The sequence below is a fragment of the Rattus norvegicus genome, chromosome 10, assembly GCF_036323735.1.
Source record: "Rattus norvegicus strain BN/NHsdMcwi chromosome 10, GRCr8, whole genome shotgun sequence".
NCBI lineage: Eukaryota > Metazoa > Chordata > Mammalia > Rodentia > Muridae > Rattus > Rattus norvegicus.
This window is the reverse complement of record NC_086028.1, coordinates 20,148,014-20,167,136: the sequence shown is the minus strand read 5'-3', so window position 1 is coordinate 20,167,136 and position 19,123 is coordinate 20,148,014. Positions and strand designations below refer to the sequence as shown.

General features: G+C 48.1%; 1 protein-coding gene and 1 non-coding gene across 2 annotated transcripts in view; both read right to left on the bottom strand.

Moving 5' to 3' along the window:
• Nucleotides 1-19,123, bottom strand: part of Slit3 (slit guidance ligand 3) — a 584,776-nt gene that overhangs the window by 493,568 nt on the left and 72,085 nt on the right.
• Nucleotides 1,971-2,100, bottom strand: LOC120095445 (small nucleolar RNA SNORA17). Its single transcript, XR_005490917.1, has one exon. It is a non-coding gene; the product is annotated as a small nucleolar RNA SNORA17 (small nucleolar RNA).

Genomic DNA, 19,123 nt, shown 5'->3' with positions numbered 1-19,123 from the left:
GTTCAGAGTGAGACTATTTGGCAATTCCGGGCTCCAGTTCATGGCTGAGAGATTGGGGCATCAATATAGAGTTACTTGGAAAAATTCATGTTTTCCATGTACAACTGAATTTTACAGAGGTGCAGGAGAATAAGACACCAGACCATCACCACTACCGATGTGACAGCTGTCTGGAGAACCCAGGTACGTGTTCCCTGAAATCAGAGAGCATATAACCTTAAAAAAAAAACAACTTTTTATTTGTCCTTTGTGAGTTTCATATCATGCACCCAATCCCACTCATCTCCCCCTCCCCTCATATCCACTCTCTACCCTTGCAACCTTTTTTCCAGCAGAGAACTGAGAAAAAAAATCTCACTGTGGAAGCTTGTGGCACAGTGTATCCCACAGTATACTCTTTGGTCCATAAAGTTTTTGTTTGTAAATGTTCATTGTGATGGCTTGTTAGTCTCATACGAGTCCTCAGGCTTCTGCTACTCTATCAACACTGGATCCTCACTGGGACGCCTCTCGGATATCCTGTGTCATGGAAACCCTGCAGTTTTGGATCTGTAGAACCGGCCCTTCATGTACTCCGGGCGTTCATTGATGGGGCAGATGTAGGGTTGGACCGCTTCAAAGCCCTAGATCTGGGCCTGAGTTGTATCTGAGATGGCTAGCCTGCTTGCTGGCTTTCCTGTTCTCGTGCTTTTGGAGCAGGCTCACCAGCAACTCCCATCCCCACCCTGAAAGCTACGGCTGCTCTACCCTGCTGCCTGGGTGAGGTCCAGAGCCTGCTCCCCGGAGTTCCATCTACTGAGGGACATGGCCAGTTCTCCCACTCTCAGCAATCTTAGGATCCTAGGGTCGGCTCTTCCACCTGCCATGGAGGGTTGAGGTTTCCCTTTGGAGTGCCACTGCCCAGCAGATGCCCCCACCATCAGGGCCAGCTCTACTGCACTGCCCAGGTAACATGCAGATTCTGTGCTCCCAAATGTTTCAGTCATTCTCATGACTCTGTCAGGGCCTGCTCTCCTGCCTACCATTGGTAGCAAAGGCAAGAGGTAGGGGAGGGGATCTCTCCCTGACTGCCACCACCACAGGGCAGACAAGAGGCAGGATGGGCTCTCCCACACTCATGTCCTCATGATCAGCTCACCGGAAACTCCTGCAATGTGTGGGGCTCTGCTCTCCTAAGAAACAACTGGCTAGGGTTGGGGTCAGCCCACCTGTTCTCATGTCTCCAGGTCTAGCTCTCCCATGATGCCTAGGCGATGGGTGGGGCCAGTTCTGTACAGCCCTCAGACATCAACATGTCCCTGGGTGGCAGCCTAAACCAGTGACGCTCACCTGGCCTTTGGTGGTAACAGACCCCTGCCTGCTGCATGTCCATGAACCCAGAAACGACCCCCAGTGGCAGCACAGACCAGGATCCCACCATGGTCCCAGGAGCCATCACTTGCTACTCACATCAGTCCGTCCCTCATTGCCCTTGAGTCCCCAGTTCTGCCTCTCTTCATTGTGCCCACGTCCTTCTGTTTCTCTTTATTGTCCATTTCTCCACCCCTTACTTGCTCCTCTTAGTGGTGCCCAGGGTCTCTGAGAGTTTGGGGTTGTCTCGGAAGTGGTCTCAGGAGTGTTGAGTTTGTACATTATGGTGTGGAGCAGGGGGTCATATCAGACACCGTCTGCACATGCTCCCAGGCCTTCAAAGCACAGGACTAGTCATCTTAGGCTAGCCCCATGCTTGGGCCCCATGGTGCCTCTGGTGGTTGTCCCTGGCTTGTTCCTCACCCAGCCTGCCCAAGTGGCTGCTTGTCTGTCTCAGGCGTACTCTTGCTGGAGTCTGGGGTCCCAGGTAGGGTTCTTCTAGTCTCTGGCTTGCTCTCCATCTTGGGAGTCAGCCGGGCTCTGCCTAGTGTCAGACTAGTGGTGGTCTGGGCCCCCTGGAGCTGGACTGGTGGTCATCTCGGGCTTGCCTTTTTTCAGGAAGTGTTAGGTCACTAACCATTCAGATGTTCACAGGTCAGAACACAGCACAGACATAACCTCGCTCCGTTCTGCCATCTACTGACACACATGTGACACAGCAGCCACACGAGCAATGCCTCCAAGGACAGGGCAGTATAACATTTTTCTCTAAGCAGCAACTACGCCCCAAACAGCCTCTGCTTGCTGAAGGCACTGTTCAAATTTACTAAATGAATGAACCCGTGAATGGAACACAGACTGCAGGGTAGGGCTGGCACCTACCTAAGGGCACAGTTCCATTCAGAATAAACTCAGAACATCACCCGCAGTCAGAACAAGGGGGAAGATTACCAGCTGAGCCACGGGGTAAAGGAGGATACCTGAAACAAAATAGCCATGATCCCTTACTGGAGATGGAAGGGGGCAGTGTTCCAGCGTCCCCGTTCTTCAGCAAAGCATTTTGTAAAGAAGTGAAGCTTCAGCATGGTGTCTCATAGCCAAGCCTGCTCCAAGCCTACCTAGCACAGAGCAGAATGGGAAACGCTTTAGAAGGTTCAACAGCCAAGAAGGGGCAGAGGAGTGGTGTCACCACTGGACTGACTTGGAGGTCCATTTGTAAGCCGTGCTCCATTCCACCACAGGCCATTTGCATGTCCTCTGTGCTTACACCCTCATGCCTTTACGCAATGTTTTTAATGCCCGAATCACTACCTCAGGAAAGTTCTCCCCAACCAGCACTCCTACCACGTCAAATCAAACCCAGGATGGCTTTTGGCAGCTATGCCTTCCCACATGGTGCTAGTTACAACTGTTTTTTTTCCATTCATTCCTTTGGACTCTCTGATCAACAACCCCCTGCCCTGTCCAATACACTGTGCACTGACCACATGTGGCTACTTAAATGAACTGAAATGAAATAAAATCTCTAATTCATCCCTTTGGCTACGCTGGCCACATCTTCAGTCCTCAATAGCTACACATGGTGAGCAGCAATTATACTGGACACCCCTCACCCCCTCCCAACTGCAGAAGGTTCTGTCAGATGGTGTTGCACTCAGTAAGGACAAAATGGACAGGCGAGGCGATCAGGAGCCTAATGGCTCCTGTGGTGAAGGAAGTTTTATTAATGTGAAGGAAACAATGTGAGTCAGCGCTACACGAGAGTCTCCTAGAACAGAATTGTCCTTGTATGTGAGACTTGTAATGGTTGAGTAGAAGAGGCAATATTTATGTTGGGCTTTGAAGACTGAATAGGAGTTTGGCAGCAGAGAAGTGCAGTGTTAAAAATAGAACAACCCCTGAGCAGAGCCATGGTTGCAGCAAAGAGTGCTGTCCCAGTTTCTCATTCATTGCTCTGACAGAATAATGTGGCAAAAAATAACTTTAAGAGACAATGTGTCCATTTGGCTTTCAAAACCAGGTTAAAAATCCATCCAGGGTGGAGGTCAAGGCAGGATCCTGAAACCAAATCTAGAGTCAAGAGCAGAGAGAGAATGAATGCTTACTGTCCAGCCTCCTTTCCTGTTCTTATACAGCCTAGGATCCAGTGCTAGGGAATGACGCCACCCACAGTGGGCCTTCCAACATCAAACAGTGTAATCAAGACAATCCATCCCCCTTAGATATGCCCTTAAGCCACCCTGATCTGAACAATCCTTCATTGAGAATCACTAACTCCCCAGGTGTGGACACTGTGTCCAATTGGCAAAACCAACCATCACAAGTGTCACTGAGGTGAATCAATATGTCACCATGAGTGCCATGTAAATGGACAGAAGGAGGACTTCGGATGGCAAGCTAAGGTAGCTAGGTTTAACTCACCTGCAACTTCAGGTAAGAATACTGTGCACCTGCTCCTGGCCAGTGCTATGAAGCCCCACCTCCCACGTGTGACATCCCTGGGGTGTGACTCCTGCAATGATCCTCACATATATGTGAAAACACGGGTTTCTATGGGTCATGTGGGGTCGAGTGAGCTGAGTAAGCTACCACAAAGCCACAGAGCCGAGAAGTGGTAACACTGTGGTCAGTGACATGGAGCTCTGAAGGCAAACAGAACACAGTTGGCCTGGATCACCAGCCCTCAGCACAGGCTGGAGCTAATAAAAGGAGGCACGGAATTAGTGTTTGCTCTGAGGAAACGCCTTGAGCTGCAGAAGAGAAGGAAGAGAGGCAGCAGTGTGGAGGGTGAGGCTTAGGACATTACCAGACTGGAGTGACTCCAAGTTCAGAATGGAGCCCAAGTGTGCTCTGGGGTGACCTTGAACTGGTCTCGTCTGACCAACAGTCTTTTGCTCGATAGTAGTAAAGGCTTAAAGAAATAGGTGACTCTTATAACAGCTATCACATAAATACTAACAGGGGTTTCTTTTTTAAAAATATATTTTATGTATATGAGTACACTGTAGCTGTCTTCAGTTACCCAAGAGGGCATCAGACCCCATTACGGATGGTTGTGAGCCACCATGTGGTTGCTGGGAATTGAACACAGGACCCCTGGAAGAGCAGTCAGTGCTCTTAACCGCTGAGCCATGTCTGTCTCCGACGGAGGTTTCTAAGAGGCTCGTAGAAGTTGGCCTTTTTCTCCTGGTTTTGGGAGGTAAAGCTGACAGAGCTACTCTCGTCTGAGCCCTGTTAGGACTTGACATCAAAAGGAAAGCTGAAGCTAAGAGAGGGGCAAAGGTTCCTGGAAGGCTCTGGAAGGCGACTGCAAAGCTAAACGACACGGCAATCAAAGATGGGCAAAAGGTGGGCAATCAAAGAAAGGTTTGGGTGACACAAATAAGAATTCTCAGCCTGGAAGGCCAGCTGAGGGCGTGATGAGTAGAGAGGCAGAGCCACACCAGCGACGACTGCAGAGAAAGAGAGGGAGCTGAGCTACCCAAACCTCCAAAGCCAGACCAGCCACACCATGAGGTGCTCCCCTCACCCCAAACTACCAGAGGTTCAACTCTCCACCTACTGCAGAGCTCATGTGGCATGGCTACCAGGGGGCTGTTTATGGGCTCGCACCTTAGACCCAAACAAGCAGGCAGACCGCTAACTAACCAAGCCAGCCAGAGCTGTTCCGTTTCCCAGTATATGGCTTTGCCACCCAGTACATGGTCTGGAGACCAGCAGAATCAGCATCACCCAGAAAGTGCAAGATAGACTGAAGAGATGGCTCCGTCAGTCGAGTGCTTGCCTCACAAGCCTAAGGGCCTGAAATCAAGCCCTAGAATGCATGTGAGAGGGGAGGAGGGGATGGCACAGTGGTGTGTGCTTGTAGTCCTAATGCTGAGAGTGGAGAGAGGGTGGGGGATCCGCAGAATTCACTGGCCTGAGAGCCACAGTAAGAGATCTTATGAGATAAAAAGAAAGGAAGAAGGAAGGAAGCATGTATGCGTGTGTGTGTGTGTGTGTGTGTGTGTGTGTGTGTGTGTATGTGTGTGTGGAGTTCTGTATGTGTGTATAACTTGGGAGTTTGTGTGTGTGTGTGTGTGTGAAAGAGAGAGAGAGACAGAGAGAGACACACAGAGAGAAAGACACACAGAGAGAGACAGAAAGAGACAGAGAGAGACAGAGACAGAGAGAGACAGAGAGACAAAGAGAAACAGAGAGACAGAGAGAGACAGAGAGAGAGAAAGAGACAGAAAGAGACAGAGAGAGACAGAGAGACAGAGAGAGACAGAGAGAGACAGAGACAGAGAGAGAGACAGAGAGAGACAGAGAGAGACAGAGAGAGACAGAGAGACAGAGAGAGACAGAGAGAGACAGAGAGAGAGACAGAGAGAGAGAGACAAAGAGAGAGACAGAGAGAGAGACAGAGACACTTGGAGTTGCCCTCTTTTGGTTGCTATGCATCCACAATACACTCAGGCCATGTCTCAGACACAGCGAATCTGTCTGTCAACCACATCTCTAGGTGATTCGTGTGAGCATTTGGGCTTTCGGGTTAGAGCCGCTGCAGACAGACTGCTTAGTTCCGGTTGTGCATTCACTGGCTCTCTGAGCTCAGGCAGTGACTGAACCTTTCTAGGCCTCCATTCTTCATCTGGGTGAATGGGAAGGAAGGGAGCTGCTTGCGCTGGGCAGTTCTGAGGCGTCCCTGTGCATATGGAAGTGGTTAACACAGGCCTGCAGCTGCTAAGTGTTGAGCTGACGCCAGTGATGGCTATTGACAAACGTGGTGCTCAAGGCCAGAGGCAGAATAACGGTCCTCTTGGCTATTCTTCAGGTAACAGGCCGTTCATGGAGGGATGAAATCGGTAAAAATTAAGGGGAGAGGAGGCTTCTGTTAATGCAGGATCCTCCCCAGGTACAGTGATTTATCTCTCAGTGCTATGGAGCCTCCAGCCCTTGGAGCACCAGAACTACATCTGGCCCACCCTCATGGACTGAAGTTCAGGACAGTAAGATTAGGCCCAGAGCCAATATCAATAGTGAAACAGGCTCCAATCACTCTTCCGATAAGATCAGCAAACACAAGGGCTGCAGTCTTAGGGCCCATTCCCTGAGGACGAGGGCATTAAGGAAGACTGTCTCTGCAGGCTTGCCTGGCGGAGGCTCAGGACCAGAAGAACGGGGGAAAGAAAGACCACCCCAGAGCACCGCTGACCCCCACCCCCAGCAGAGGTGCTGGCACTGGCTTATCACCCTGCAGAGACCCAGGAGCAGGGGCAGCAAGACTGGGGGGGGGGGAGCCTCCCACACCGTGTCACTAGCTCCCTGATTTACAAGTATTAGCTGACTTAATCCTCCCCCACCTCCTTACAAGGTCCAGACCCCATCAGTTAGTTCATCAATAGCTGAGAAAAGCCAAGGCTCTGAGAGTTGAAGATACTGCCCGCAATTCACAACGCTATTTAACGGCATACACGGTGTTTCTCCCCACATCTGTATCTTGATGACCCAAATCACCTGTGGGCTGGCTGGCTTGTGTGTGAGGGTCACCCGTGCTACCCAGAGAAGGCTGAGTGGGAATTCCATGAGCTTCCATGGTGGGATTCCTGGGCTCACTCAGTGGCCTTTCAATGAGATGACAGGCGGTTTATTGCTCTACTATGACAGTATTACACGCAGGCACCGGCCAACAATGCACTATGAGAGCTGCTTATTGGTTGTGTGGCTTCCCCTCCTCCACTCTGAGAGCCTCCTGAGACCCTGACGTGTCCCTAGCTATTTCTCCTCAGTGTACTTCTCCACCTGCTTCAGGGTCAGCCCTGTATGCCGCCAGCTTCTGCTCCAGTGGTCCAAGCAAATGCCCTGCAGAGACCCTCAGCCAGCCCTTGTCACCCAGGACATCTCGGTATCCTCCACACCCTCACTGCAGCTCTCCTGATGTGGACCTTCAGCTCCCAGCCCTGCGGAGGTCCCCACGCTGTGCACCAGTGCCCTGTGTAGTCAGCACCCCCTCGAGGGTCACACTAAAGCGATGATTACTGAAATCAACCCGGTGTAAACAAGATCTCTTCACTACAGACCGGTTCCTAAACAAAGGCAAGGAAAGCCGTAAATTGGAGGTTTATTTCACACACACACACACACACACACACACACACACACAGAGAGAGAGAGAGAGAGAGAGAGAGAGAGAGAGAGAGAGAGAGAGAGAGAGAGAATAGTCTCAAACACTTTACAGCATCCTTGATCCTGGACAAGCACTGGGGTGTGTATTTTTCAGCTATGGGAGGTTTTTACTTTCTTCAACCCCACCAAAATAATGACTATCCTCCATCCCTAATGGCTGAGGCTGGCTCTGAATGATGTATCCATCGCTTCTTCTCTCTCTTCCTTCTCCCGTTATCCTTCCTTACTCATAGGCTCCCTCTCCTTTCCCATTCTTCACGCCCTCTCTTCCTCTCCCCCTACCCAGACCCCTTACTCCCTTCCTTCTTTTCTCTAGTTTACATAAGAAAAAATACCTTCTCAGAGATCATAACAGAAAGGAGCTGGTGTGTAATTTGAAAGAAGCAGGACCCAGATAAGCGAATGGTATTTTCATACCTTTTACTGACTTCTAATCCTTTCCAGCCTTGCACCATGAATAGGCAACACGCTCTCCTTTTTCAACTTGCACAGCAGTCAACAGAGACAAGCTCGAAGCTAGAAATAAGACTTGTCATCTGCCTACTCCAAAGCTAGCCCATCAAATCAATTCAGTTCTCTAAAGCATGGCTGGCATGGGTACCAAATAACGTGTGACAGCGCCCTTCAGGACAGACACAATGGCCCTTTCTAGATTTTGCCATACCCATCTCCTCTCTTCTTCTCTCTGACCCTTTATCAGCTCCCTCTTCCACCTCTCAGGCTTTCGTTAAACACTGGCCTGGCTTCTAGTGAGAATGTACTTTGGTCCTGATGCACACACCCTTGGGCTTGTCCTTAATAGAAGCTGCCCTAAGCCCAAAACAAGTGCTCTTGCCCTAGGCACTGCAAGGGGCCAGGATTTCAGCCAATATTTTCTCCTTTGGACCCAGGTCCCCATGTGCTAGCTGGTGGCTTCCTTATGTAATCAGACTTAAGCTTCTGTAAAAGTCTTAAGGGCCAAAGCGAATGATACAGACCAGGTTCAGAGACCTGGCCCATGCCACCAGAAGAAATTATGATGACTCGGAGTGAATATGGCTCAGGAAACTAGCACTTCCCCTCTGATGAGACTGTTTTGTTTATATACTATTTCTTCTTCCCATTCAACAGGCTGCCATTCTGTGAGCGCCAATAAACCAGGCGGAACCGTGGATACAATGTATCACTGTTCAGCACTGCCAGAATTAGGACGCAAAGACCACTTAACTCAGAGAAGAGTCAGGGAGCCCACAAATTATCACCACAGAGATGCCAAGGCCATGTTCAGCTATTCACTACACTCAACAACATTACACATCTGAATGGGTTTAAGGCTCCTCAGAGGGGTTCGTGGGGGTTTGATGGCTGCTTCTACTGCAGGCACTGGTGGCCACTAACACTCTCCTCTAGGGCTGTGGCATATTCAGGCAGCAATCCCTGTGCCTCCAGATTCCTTTCTAGCTCTATTGCTTCTTAGGCCCCAACCTACCATCTCCCAGAGACACATCTGCATTTTGCCACATTTCAGGTGTCTCCCTCTCAAGGATAACGCAGAGTGGGATGTGTACAGTTCAGTGGGAAGCTATTTCTTTCTCCACATCGTCTGCTCACCCTGAGAGTCGAGGTTATAGGGTCATGGGTTATATCCTAATGTTACTATGGTGCACACTACTGGAAGCCCACAAGGACGTGTATGTGAGAGCGATTTCATTAAAAGTCCATTATGGCTTGGCTGTGTGGTGAGCCGTGCAAGCTAATGACCAGGTATTGTCAAATACTCAAAGGGCTCTTGGCTTACGTCCCTGAATAATAAGCTGACTTGCTTCTGGGGGAATGTATGTTTAAGTACACTTTGGATGTCAGTGTCAGAGAGTTTTAATCCTGAGTATATCACCTTGTTATCATTCTTCAATACCTAAATTATTTAATAGATAAATAAAACACACTCACAGAAACTGACTTGCATTTTTGAGTTTTCATTAAAAAAATTGAATGTAGCCTCATTCTAAGCAAAGGCATCTAACAGGCTATGCACTTCAAAGAGTTCTTTTACACACATCTGAAACACACACACACACACACACACACACTCTCCATACAAATGAAAATACCATGTGCTTGTGTAGTGTGCTACACCTCAGAGCACTGATGGAATGCTGTGTGACATTTTCTTTTCCACTGCTGCCAATGAGGAATCTTGTGCTCAACAGATGTTCACTATCAATTTGCTTATTACTGATTTGATCTCTGGTGACAATTATTTATCAGGCTCGTGATGAATAAGGGGCGGAAGGACCTAGGCAGACCATTTCCCTCATAACTAGGCCTCAAGATATAGACACTATCATGTAAGCTACCATGTAAATGTCTTTGCTCTGATATTCTTCAGCACCAGGATGTAAGGAAACTGAGAAAGTTAAGCCACTGCTTTTATCCAAAAAAGAACAAAGGTTAGGAGAAAGTGATAGAGGGATCCTGCCTCATGGTTCTCTGGGGGAAGTCTGGAGCCTCAAACCCAGGACGTTCATGTGGAGGCAGAGGACTGGCTCAAGGATGAGCACTGCAGGCACAGAAGCACCGAGAATAGTGGTGGAAATCCCCTGGCCAACCTGATCACCAGCCGTTCTTGACAAAACGGATGAAGCCTGGAGATTCATGCGCAGAGAGGAACAACTGAAATGGCAAGGTCTGCCTCTCACAGGAGATACTGGGCTACATGGAAAATTCCACATCCCAGTTCAAAGGGGCAGTGCGATCCAATAAATTTAGCTGCATGGGTTATTTTTTTGTTTTTTTTTTTGGTTCTTTTTTTCGGAGCTGGGGACCGAACCCAGGGCCTTGCGCTTCCTAGGCAAGCGCTCTACCACTGAGCTAAATCCCCAACCCCTACTGCGTGGGTTATTAAAAGCAATCAAATATTCAGCCTGAATATTTTATGCATGCGCCTTTCCCACAGCTGAAACACATGTGAAGCCAGGGGGAGTTTCCCAGGGAGCTTGGTGCCCATTTTGATTGCATCTGACATGCCATGTGCCGGGATGAAGGATGCTTTCAAGGCCGACTTGTTGCCCGAGATCTGCAGAAAGGATGTCTCGGAATAGGATGTCTTCCGAAGGACCATGCAAGTAATTGAATCGGCAGCCAGCCAGACCAGGAACCGTTCCTTTTGTTGGCTGGTTGTAGCACCTCATCTTACCAAAAGAGTCTTCTTAGAGACTGAATAATTCATGAGCTCTTGCTACATGGATTTAGCAGGTTGATGTCCTACCAAGTCAAAGAACAGTGATAGAGATGTTCCTTTAGGGACCGGTGCAAATCAGAGTCCTGCTTGATGGGGTTCAGCGCTCTCCAGACCTTGATCCTCAAGCTGTGTGATCTCAGGGTCAGAGAGAAAAGGCAGAGCTCAAGGGGCCAGAGAGCACTGCCTCGGAGATCACATACACAGCCTCTCATTTCTTCCTCTTTTGGCTTCTAAGAGACCTCTGCAGATGAAAAGGTTTTTGAAATTCCAAAAGTGATGTGCAAAAACGGATCCTTGTCAAATAAATCAAGCAAGAAAAACAAATCCAGCAACGGCTTTGTTTCTTCCCAAGGACTGGCTCGGAGATCTGTTTCTGTAGGAATGCCTGGGATTCTTTCTTCCGGATCATCTGTGGCAGAATCAGAGGATAGGGAGGAGGAGTCTGGAGAAGATGGGGAGGAATAGAGGTGGGTGTTTTCACCTTTGGCTGTCATTTCAGAGGCCATTTACAAAGTAGAAAGAATCGGTGGGCTTTTGTCTTTGTGATCAGACCTCGTCCATTCAAGGAGACACGTAGGGCGAGGATATATACACATGGGAGCAGGGTGGTCAGTTCATTACCTTGAACTCTTAAACTTGAACGCTACTGCTCCTATCAAGGAGATTCCGGGTCTTGGCTTCGTTCACTGGCAAAATGGGAGGCTATCAACACCCGCCCCATGAAATCTCAGTAAGGATAAAATATGCAAACACACGCACGCACATCACAAGAGGACACAACAGAAATCAGACAGTAAAAAACTCCTGTGATAAGACATTGCGGAGGGGCGAGGGGTTCAAAAGATCCAACCCTTGACTGATGAGCTATTGACAGTTGATGGCTTCTGGGAGAGATTCAGTTTTCTTTGGGACGGTGGCCAATCACACTCTAGTGGATGGCCCTACACCCATGAGTACACCAGTCCCATGAGATGGACTCAAAGTCACTGAAAGAGAGAGACAGAGGAGAGGGAGATGGGAGGAAGGGTGGGAGGGAGGGAGGGAAGAAAGAGAGGAGAGAAAGAGGAAAGGAGGGGGGAAGGGAGATAGAGAGGGAAAGGAGGGAAGGAGAGAATGGGAGAGAGAGGGCATGAAGTTGGAAGGAGGTGGGGAAGTGGAACTGAATCTGGGAGGAGTTAAGGGACCAGAGGAGGGTTAATAGGATCAAAATTCATTATATTAAATTCCCTAAGAACTAATAAAATATTATATGGAAACAGATTGCCCAGTTTATTATCTAATATAAAGACATGCTGTGTTTACTATGTTTTTTTCCTACCTAGCTCCAAATGGTTTAATCATAAAATGTAAATACTAAAACACAAAATAACACTTAAAATCCACTTATTATATTTGGCATAAATAATGCCTCAGTAGCAAATGTTGCTTACAAGGATGTTTAAGGAAAGACATTGTTGGGCATCTCCTTCACCCAAAATTCTCTCACCTATTATCTGACAGGTTTTTTAAGCACAGCCCGGGGCAGTCAAGACTGTCCTGAAAGAAATGCTTTACCGGTGGTCGTGCCTCGCTCTGAGAGGAGAATGGCGTCATAAGAAACATATAGGTCTCATTCCCACCCCAAGGTGGGTAAGGAAGGGGTGAGCTAAAAGATAAGTAAGCAAATCTTCTCTAACATGGAGATATAAGAACAACAGGGCCTGGTGGTCTGGCCAAACTGGTTAATGTTCTCACTGAGACTCCAAGGCAGGACATGGTTCACCTCCAGCAGCACTGATGTAAGCAGGTTCTGGGTAAGCACAGGTATGTTAACATTGTGCAACTAAGTGGCCTCCCATGAGGAATATCCAACAAGGTTGACAAGTTCCAATCCAACTTCACTAATGGGGGGCGGGGAAGACTGGTGCATACTGAGGCCCACTATTTCAGAAGGGTGTGAGAGAGACACAGGTAGGTCAGGGAAGGCCTCTCTGAGGTAAGTCTGAGGTAAGCAGAACACTGAAAGACAGATGGTACCAGCAAGGGAGGACTGTGGGTGAGAACTCCTGACAGAGGGCAAGTCGGAGTGAGGAAGAGTAATGCTGGAGGTGGCAAGAGTCAGGTCCCTCACAGAACACCGTGGCAGGAAGGGAAGCTGACTCTGGTAGCTTAAAGAAACCGATGGTGAGATTCAAGCAATCTACTTTGTAGCTCTGGTGGGGAGAAGCCAGAGTGGAAGCAGTCAGGGAAGAGAAGTCTGCTATCCTTCAGGTATTAATTGCTGACAGAGATGAGGACGGCATCAACGGTGATGGACACATGGACACATGGAGTCCAGAGGGCGCATGTGGCCCCACCCACTGCTCTGAAAATGCAGTTTCCTCTAACCTCATACTCTGAATTACCACTTGCCACTCCAAGCTGGGAGTCTTGGAACGCCTTGGCATGCAGGTCTGTTGCAAACCAGAGCTCTTATGGAGCAACGGTGAACAAAGGGCGGCGAGCAGGCTTGCCCAAGGGAGAGTTCCCTGCCTTGGAGTGACAGGACACATCCCTCAGGAGGGGGAGCTGAACCCTGCCCTACTTTCAATATAGAAGCAGCATGGTTTTAAAGCACTTTCCCCTACTGGTGGATACCTCCTCTTCCCCGTTTCCTCATCTGTAGAATGCTGGCAATCTCACTTGCATTGAGAAATAAAATCAGGCAGTGCACAGGTCGCCACATGCAATGGCTGACAAGGACAAGGTATCTCCGGAATTCCAGGGTGAAACCTCTATTCCGCAGGCCAGGTGGAAGCTACGGTCTCCTCAGTTTCGTTTCTCACCCTGTCCCCATCTACAGAGCAGACTGTGGTTAGGTCTCAGGATATCTACACCCTCAGAACAGGTTTACCTTAATTTTTGGCTACAACCTAGACCTAGATTCCCTCAGACATCTTACAGTACGGGATGCTGGAAGGGCATTTTATGTGGTGCAACAGGCGGACGAATGCCCAAGAAGATGCATTCAGTCTTTCGAGCCTACAGAGTCTACGTCAGTACGTCAGCAAAATTTAGAACAGAAATGCTTGGGGGAGAAAGGTAAGAGTTTGCTAAGCCACGTCCAGACACTTCTCTCGCCATTTTCCCATGAGCAGCAGAGTATAGCATCTGTTTACAGGTCACTGCAATTGCACTGGCATTATAAGTAATCTAGAGAAGATGTAACAGTTCAGATGAATACTGCACCAGTCTATCTCAGGGACTTGGGCATATGTGGATCTTAGCATCCACAGAGGTCCTGGAACCAACCCTCTATGGACACTTAAGTCCATGAACGCGAAGCCCAGGTCAGCAGTGGTCCACTAATGATTTCTCCTGAACCCCTACTTTTTGGTCAAAGAAGAGGGGACTCACTTGGACAAGGTTGTCCCAGACACCAGTAAATGTACAAGACCATGGCTAAACAGGAAGTATGGAGGTCCCAGGACAGAGAAGTGCTTCTGGGACAAGAGATGATGAGAGATATCCTAGCTGGCTTCTGGCACACATGAGAAGCACAGCTTCATGTACTTATGAGCTGGAAGATAGCTGAACGGTTCCTTCTTGACCTGTACATGCTGAGGAGGCGAGCTCCTCTACTAAATTACAGCATTTACATCTGATAACCAGAAATGATGGTGCAACCTATGTGCTATGTGCATGACAGGAATGAACTCAGGTCCTTGCTTTGCCAGGCATTTGGAATGCATCTCTGCAGATGGGATGATGAAGACGTTGCCCAGGCTTCTCCCTTGGCCGCTGGAGGATCTGAAATCCAGCGGAGGTTATACGAGGACTCAGCCTACTCCTGTTTACCATGCAAATCTCCAACAAAAACTAGCATTCTACCAATATTATCGGGGAGCGCTGTGATCTTCCGCCAAGGACAACAGTCCCAATTTTGTCTCGTTTGATCCTGGAGAATCACGTCTGAGGAAGTGCTCAGGTCCCCGGGGGAGAGACTGATGGCATGTTTCTTTCTGGCCCGTGACCACAGTTGCCCTACTTAACCCACTATAAATGGCACATTTCTACACTACAGTATAAAGTTCTCCGGTGTGTACATATATCAAATAAATAGAGCAGTGTAAGGACTGATCACACACATTTAATTACATTTTATTTATTTAAGAGCTCCTTGGGGGTTGGGGATTTAGCTCAGTGGTAGAGCGCTTGCCTAGGAAGCACAAGGCCCTGGGTTCGGTCCCCAGCTCTGGGGGGGGGGGGGAAGAGCTCCTTGGGAGATGCGTCTGGCAGTACTGGGAAGAAGTTGTGAGGTGAGGCTTTGAGGAAACTGCTAGAAGACTCTTGGGGAGGGAGATGGAGGCCAGAAAGATTTCTCCCAGAGAGTGGGCCCTGCCATTTAAAAAAGATTTCCTGAAGACAACCAGGACAACGTACACACTCCGAAGGCCCCAAAACTGTCCAAGGTGACAAAAGAGTAAGGACTGTCCTGTGGGGACTGTGAAAATGGGTCTGGAAGTGCTTGACAAGCATGAAACCTCAGACATAAAGTGGGGGATGAGAGAGTAGAAGGGAGAGAGGGGGAGGGGGGAAGAGGAGGGGAGGGGAGGGGAAGAGAAGAGAGGGGGGAAGGGGAAAAGGGGGAGGGGGAGGGAAAAGGAAGGGGGAAGGGAGGGGAAGAGAAGAGGGGAGGGGAAGGGGAAAAGGGGGAGGGAAAGGGAAGGGAAGGGGGAGGGGGGAGATGGGGAGAGCAAAACAGGTAGAGAGAGGAAGAAATGGGGAGGGGGAGAAGGAATGAGGGAGAGACAGGGAGACAAAGATCCCTCTCCTCTGAAGCAAGAGCCGTTCTGAACTTGTTTAGTGATTCTGTCTCCCAGAAGCCCTCACGGTCTCAGAGACCAGCCTTCAACAACATACGTTTCACGTGCTCTTGTCTCAGGCTATTTCATTTCCAAGCACCCCAAAACGAAGTAGAACACTCAAAATATAAATTAAAGAAAGAAAAGAATATTAAAACAGCCTGGAGTGTCTTTCTTCATTTTCTTCCTCTGAAGGCTTGCAGCAACCCCCCACCCCACACCTCCCCAGTTAGAATCTTAATTATGGAAATTCTCATTTGTATTATGTGATTTATTTAAAGCCCCATCTTTCCAAGAGAATAAAAATCCAGCTTTTGAAGCAGCACCTCTCAAAACAATTTATTCTTCTCCACTGACTAACTGCTTTGGCCAGCAATCATGAATTTATAGTGCATTACGCCAAAGCAAAACACTTTAATAACTTAATCAAACATTTAAAAATCCAGCTCACAGCCATATAATATACAGCAGCAGTTCTCCCAGCTCCGTTTCTAAAGGTCAATTACCATTTTTATTCCAAACATCCACATCTTAGAGAACACACACACACACACACACACACACACACACACACACACACTGGGCAAAACAGAGAGCATTTGAAATTCAAACCTTGGCTGATAGGTGCCCATACTACAAGCATTCTACATGTAAAACATGAAGACATCCTTCAGGTATTCTTAGTAAAGGAAATAGGAGATATATATAGATAATACACACACACACACACACACACACACACACACACACTACCAATGAGTTTAAAGCTATTTTCATATTGAAGATATTGAGGGGAAGGGTCTGGGGCCAGCTTTCATTAGGTCATCTGACCGTACACAGGAGACAGTGACAAAGATAAAAATAACAGTGTGCACCATCTAGTCCCCTCTTGCTGTGGACCAGCAGATGGACGCTTTCTGGAAACGCCTTCACTCCTATCAGAGACAGAGTACACTGACTTCATGTCTTTTAGAGGAGAACTATGTGTTTCATCACCGTTTGATGGGAGAACAAGGCAGGGATGCCAAGCTGGTGTGTACTTGGCATGAAGTTCTGGCCCCAGAGATGGAAAAAAGTCAATCAACAAAAAATGCAGCCATTTGCTCCTCTAAGTCAAATAAATTTCTCTCTCTCTCTCTCTCTCTCCTTGTTCATCACACTTGGCCTTCGAGGGCGATGGGAGTGGAGGCCAAATTCCTGGAGAGATGCGTGCCAATCATTGCGAGTACTCTACGTGGATAATCTTCTAATGGCCTCTGAAAATGGGTTAATGGAGCATTTACCAATTTGCACTCGGCAAGAATGTAAGGGAAGGAGGAAATAGAAGCCAAGAGAAGGTAAGAAAGTGAGGGGGTTGAGGGTCCTACAGGCGATAATTCCAAACAGTTCGGACCCATGAATGACTCTTGTTCCAGTGGATCCGGTATGGTCTTCTGGCCTCTGTGGGCACAGCACGGGTGTGATACATACAGGCAAATCACTCATGAATACTAAATGTAAGAAGTAAATCTCGAGAAAAACATATATAACAATAAGGCCATTGGACGTCACGGTCACTACTCCCTTGCACCACAGGTGGCCCCCCCCAGGCTCCTGAGAAAGCTCCCAGATACTTCATGGATGAGAAGCGAAGTAACGTAGTTTTATTCAGCTTGAGACGAAGATGAATCCCAAATTCTCGAGTCCGTGTCAATTTTTAAAACGTTGGTAGTTACATGCTAGTAGTTAGGTAGCAATCACAAAGACCCTAACCAAATCAGCACACGTCCAGAAACTTCTGGAAAAGAGGCGTGAGCTGGAGTTCTTACCGTTTCCTTTACCGAAAGCCCTCAGACGCATTAGCTTTTGCGTGATGGTGGTGGCTACACGTTCCTACTTGACTCTGAAGCCTTCCTGTCCTCCCACAGGCATCTTCACATACACTCTCAAGGGTTTGGTGTCTGCCAGGCTGAAAGGTATGTGAGCATACAGTTGCCTTCCTAGTGGGCTATGGGGTCCTGCTAACGGAGTCCTTAGTGGACAGTGGCTGCTCGGTTGATGTAAGTAAACTGTTGAATACACAGGATGACAGCACTGCCTGCTGCCCCTCTCTAGGGGTGGACGAGCTGCGCTGGGCCTTTCCTGAGAGGGAAATTGCTAGAAAATGCTTTGAAAATGCCCTTAGATGAAGATCTCTGTCTTACAATTTCTCAGAAACATATAATCACTCTTTCTTCTTTTCCCTGGCCCTGCCTCTGAGGCTACAGCAAAAGGCTTTTAAGCATTTACCATGAGCCAGACACCTTTTAAATGCTATCCATGGATACCATCTAGTTCTCCCAGCTATGGGATATAGATATATGGGTATTTTATAGACAAGGCACCAAGGCTCAGAAAGGTCTGTTAATTTGCCTGAGGTCAAACATCCAGTGAGTACGGGCTGCAACTCCAGGACCCACGCTTCCACGGAACCGCTGTACTTCTCTCCTCCCCATCCCCAATGTTTAAAATTTTCCCACAACTTGTCCCCGGGTTTCTGCTTTGTTCTGGAGAGAGACAGCTTCTGGATGATACCTGAAGGCTTGAAATCTTCCAACAGCCTCTTCCTCATCATCCTGGTCCACTCAGGGATCAGGAGGGGATCAGGGTGAGGCCCGCCACTTTCCTCATGCCCTACCTATCTCTCCCCACCCCAGATTTTAAGCATTTTATTATGTGCATGCCCTCCATTTAGATTTGACAATTGTTTTTCCCTCTGTTGTATTTGTTTTCTTTACTGAGCCATTATGAAATGATTTTTAGACATCAAAACACTTGATGCCTAAAGCTGATGATATGCATTCCCCAAACTGAGGTAATCCTCCTAACTACCATCACTACACTTAAATTTAATACTTATGTTCCTATTTTCCCAGTCATATGGCTTCCCTTCCAATTTAAAATTCCTAAGGGCTGAAGAGAGAGTCTATTACAAAACTGAGATTTTTTTTAAAAAAAATAAAGACTAATAAAATAAAGCAACTGAAAAGCCTCCACCCTCAGTGATGCGTGGCATTGGTAGCTTACAGACCACACCCAAAGGGGCTAATCTTTGTAAACGTGGGGTAATTGAAGTGCGGACAATGAAGGCGATAAATTTCTGGAGTGAAAAGCCTGTTCGTGATTCTGATTTAACAACAATGATCAGGTTCTAATCATGGTACTGAGTGAGGACAAATGAGAAACAGGCCACATGCATGGGCTGCTGGTGTCTGGCTCCTGAGTGGTCAATGGCGAAGTATCAGATACATTGGCGTGGGTGGGGCAAGCAGGCTCTCACCACCTGGAGGAAGAGAAGCCCCGCAGTCCTGTAACGAAGGAATATATTGGCCACCCATGTGCATTTAAATATACATAATCTATTTGTATCACAACTAATTAAAGAGTGGCTGTGAGCTCTGGTTAGGGTTAAACACACCACGGTTTTTCTGCTCTTTGGAAAAACATCAAAAAACCGAGGCAACTCATATTTTCAAACCCTGCATGCTGCATTAAAATTTCATGCAAGTCAAATTCCTCTCTAGCCTGCTTCCTTTTCTGTAAA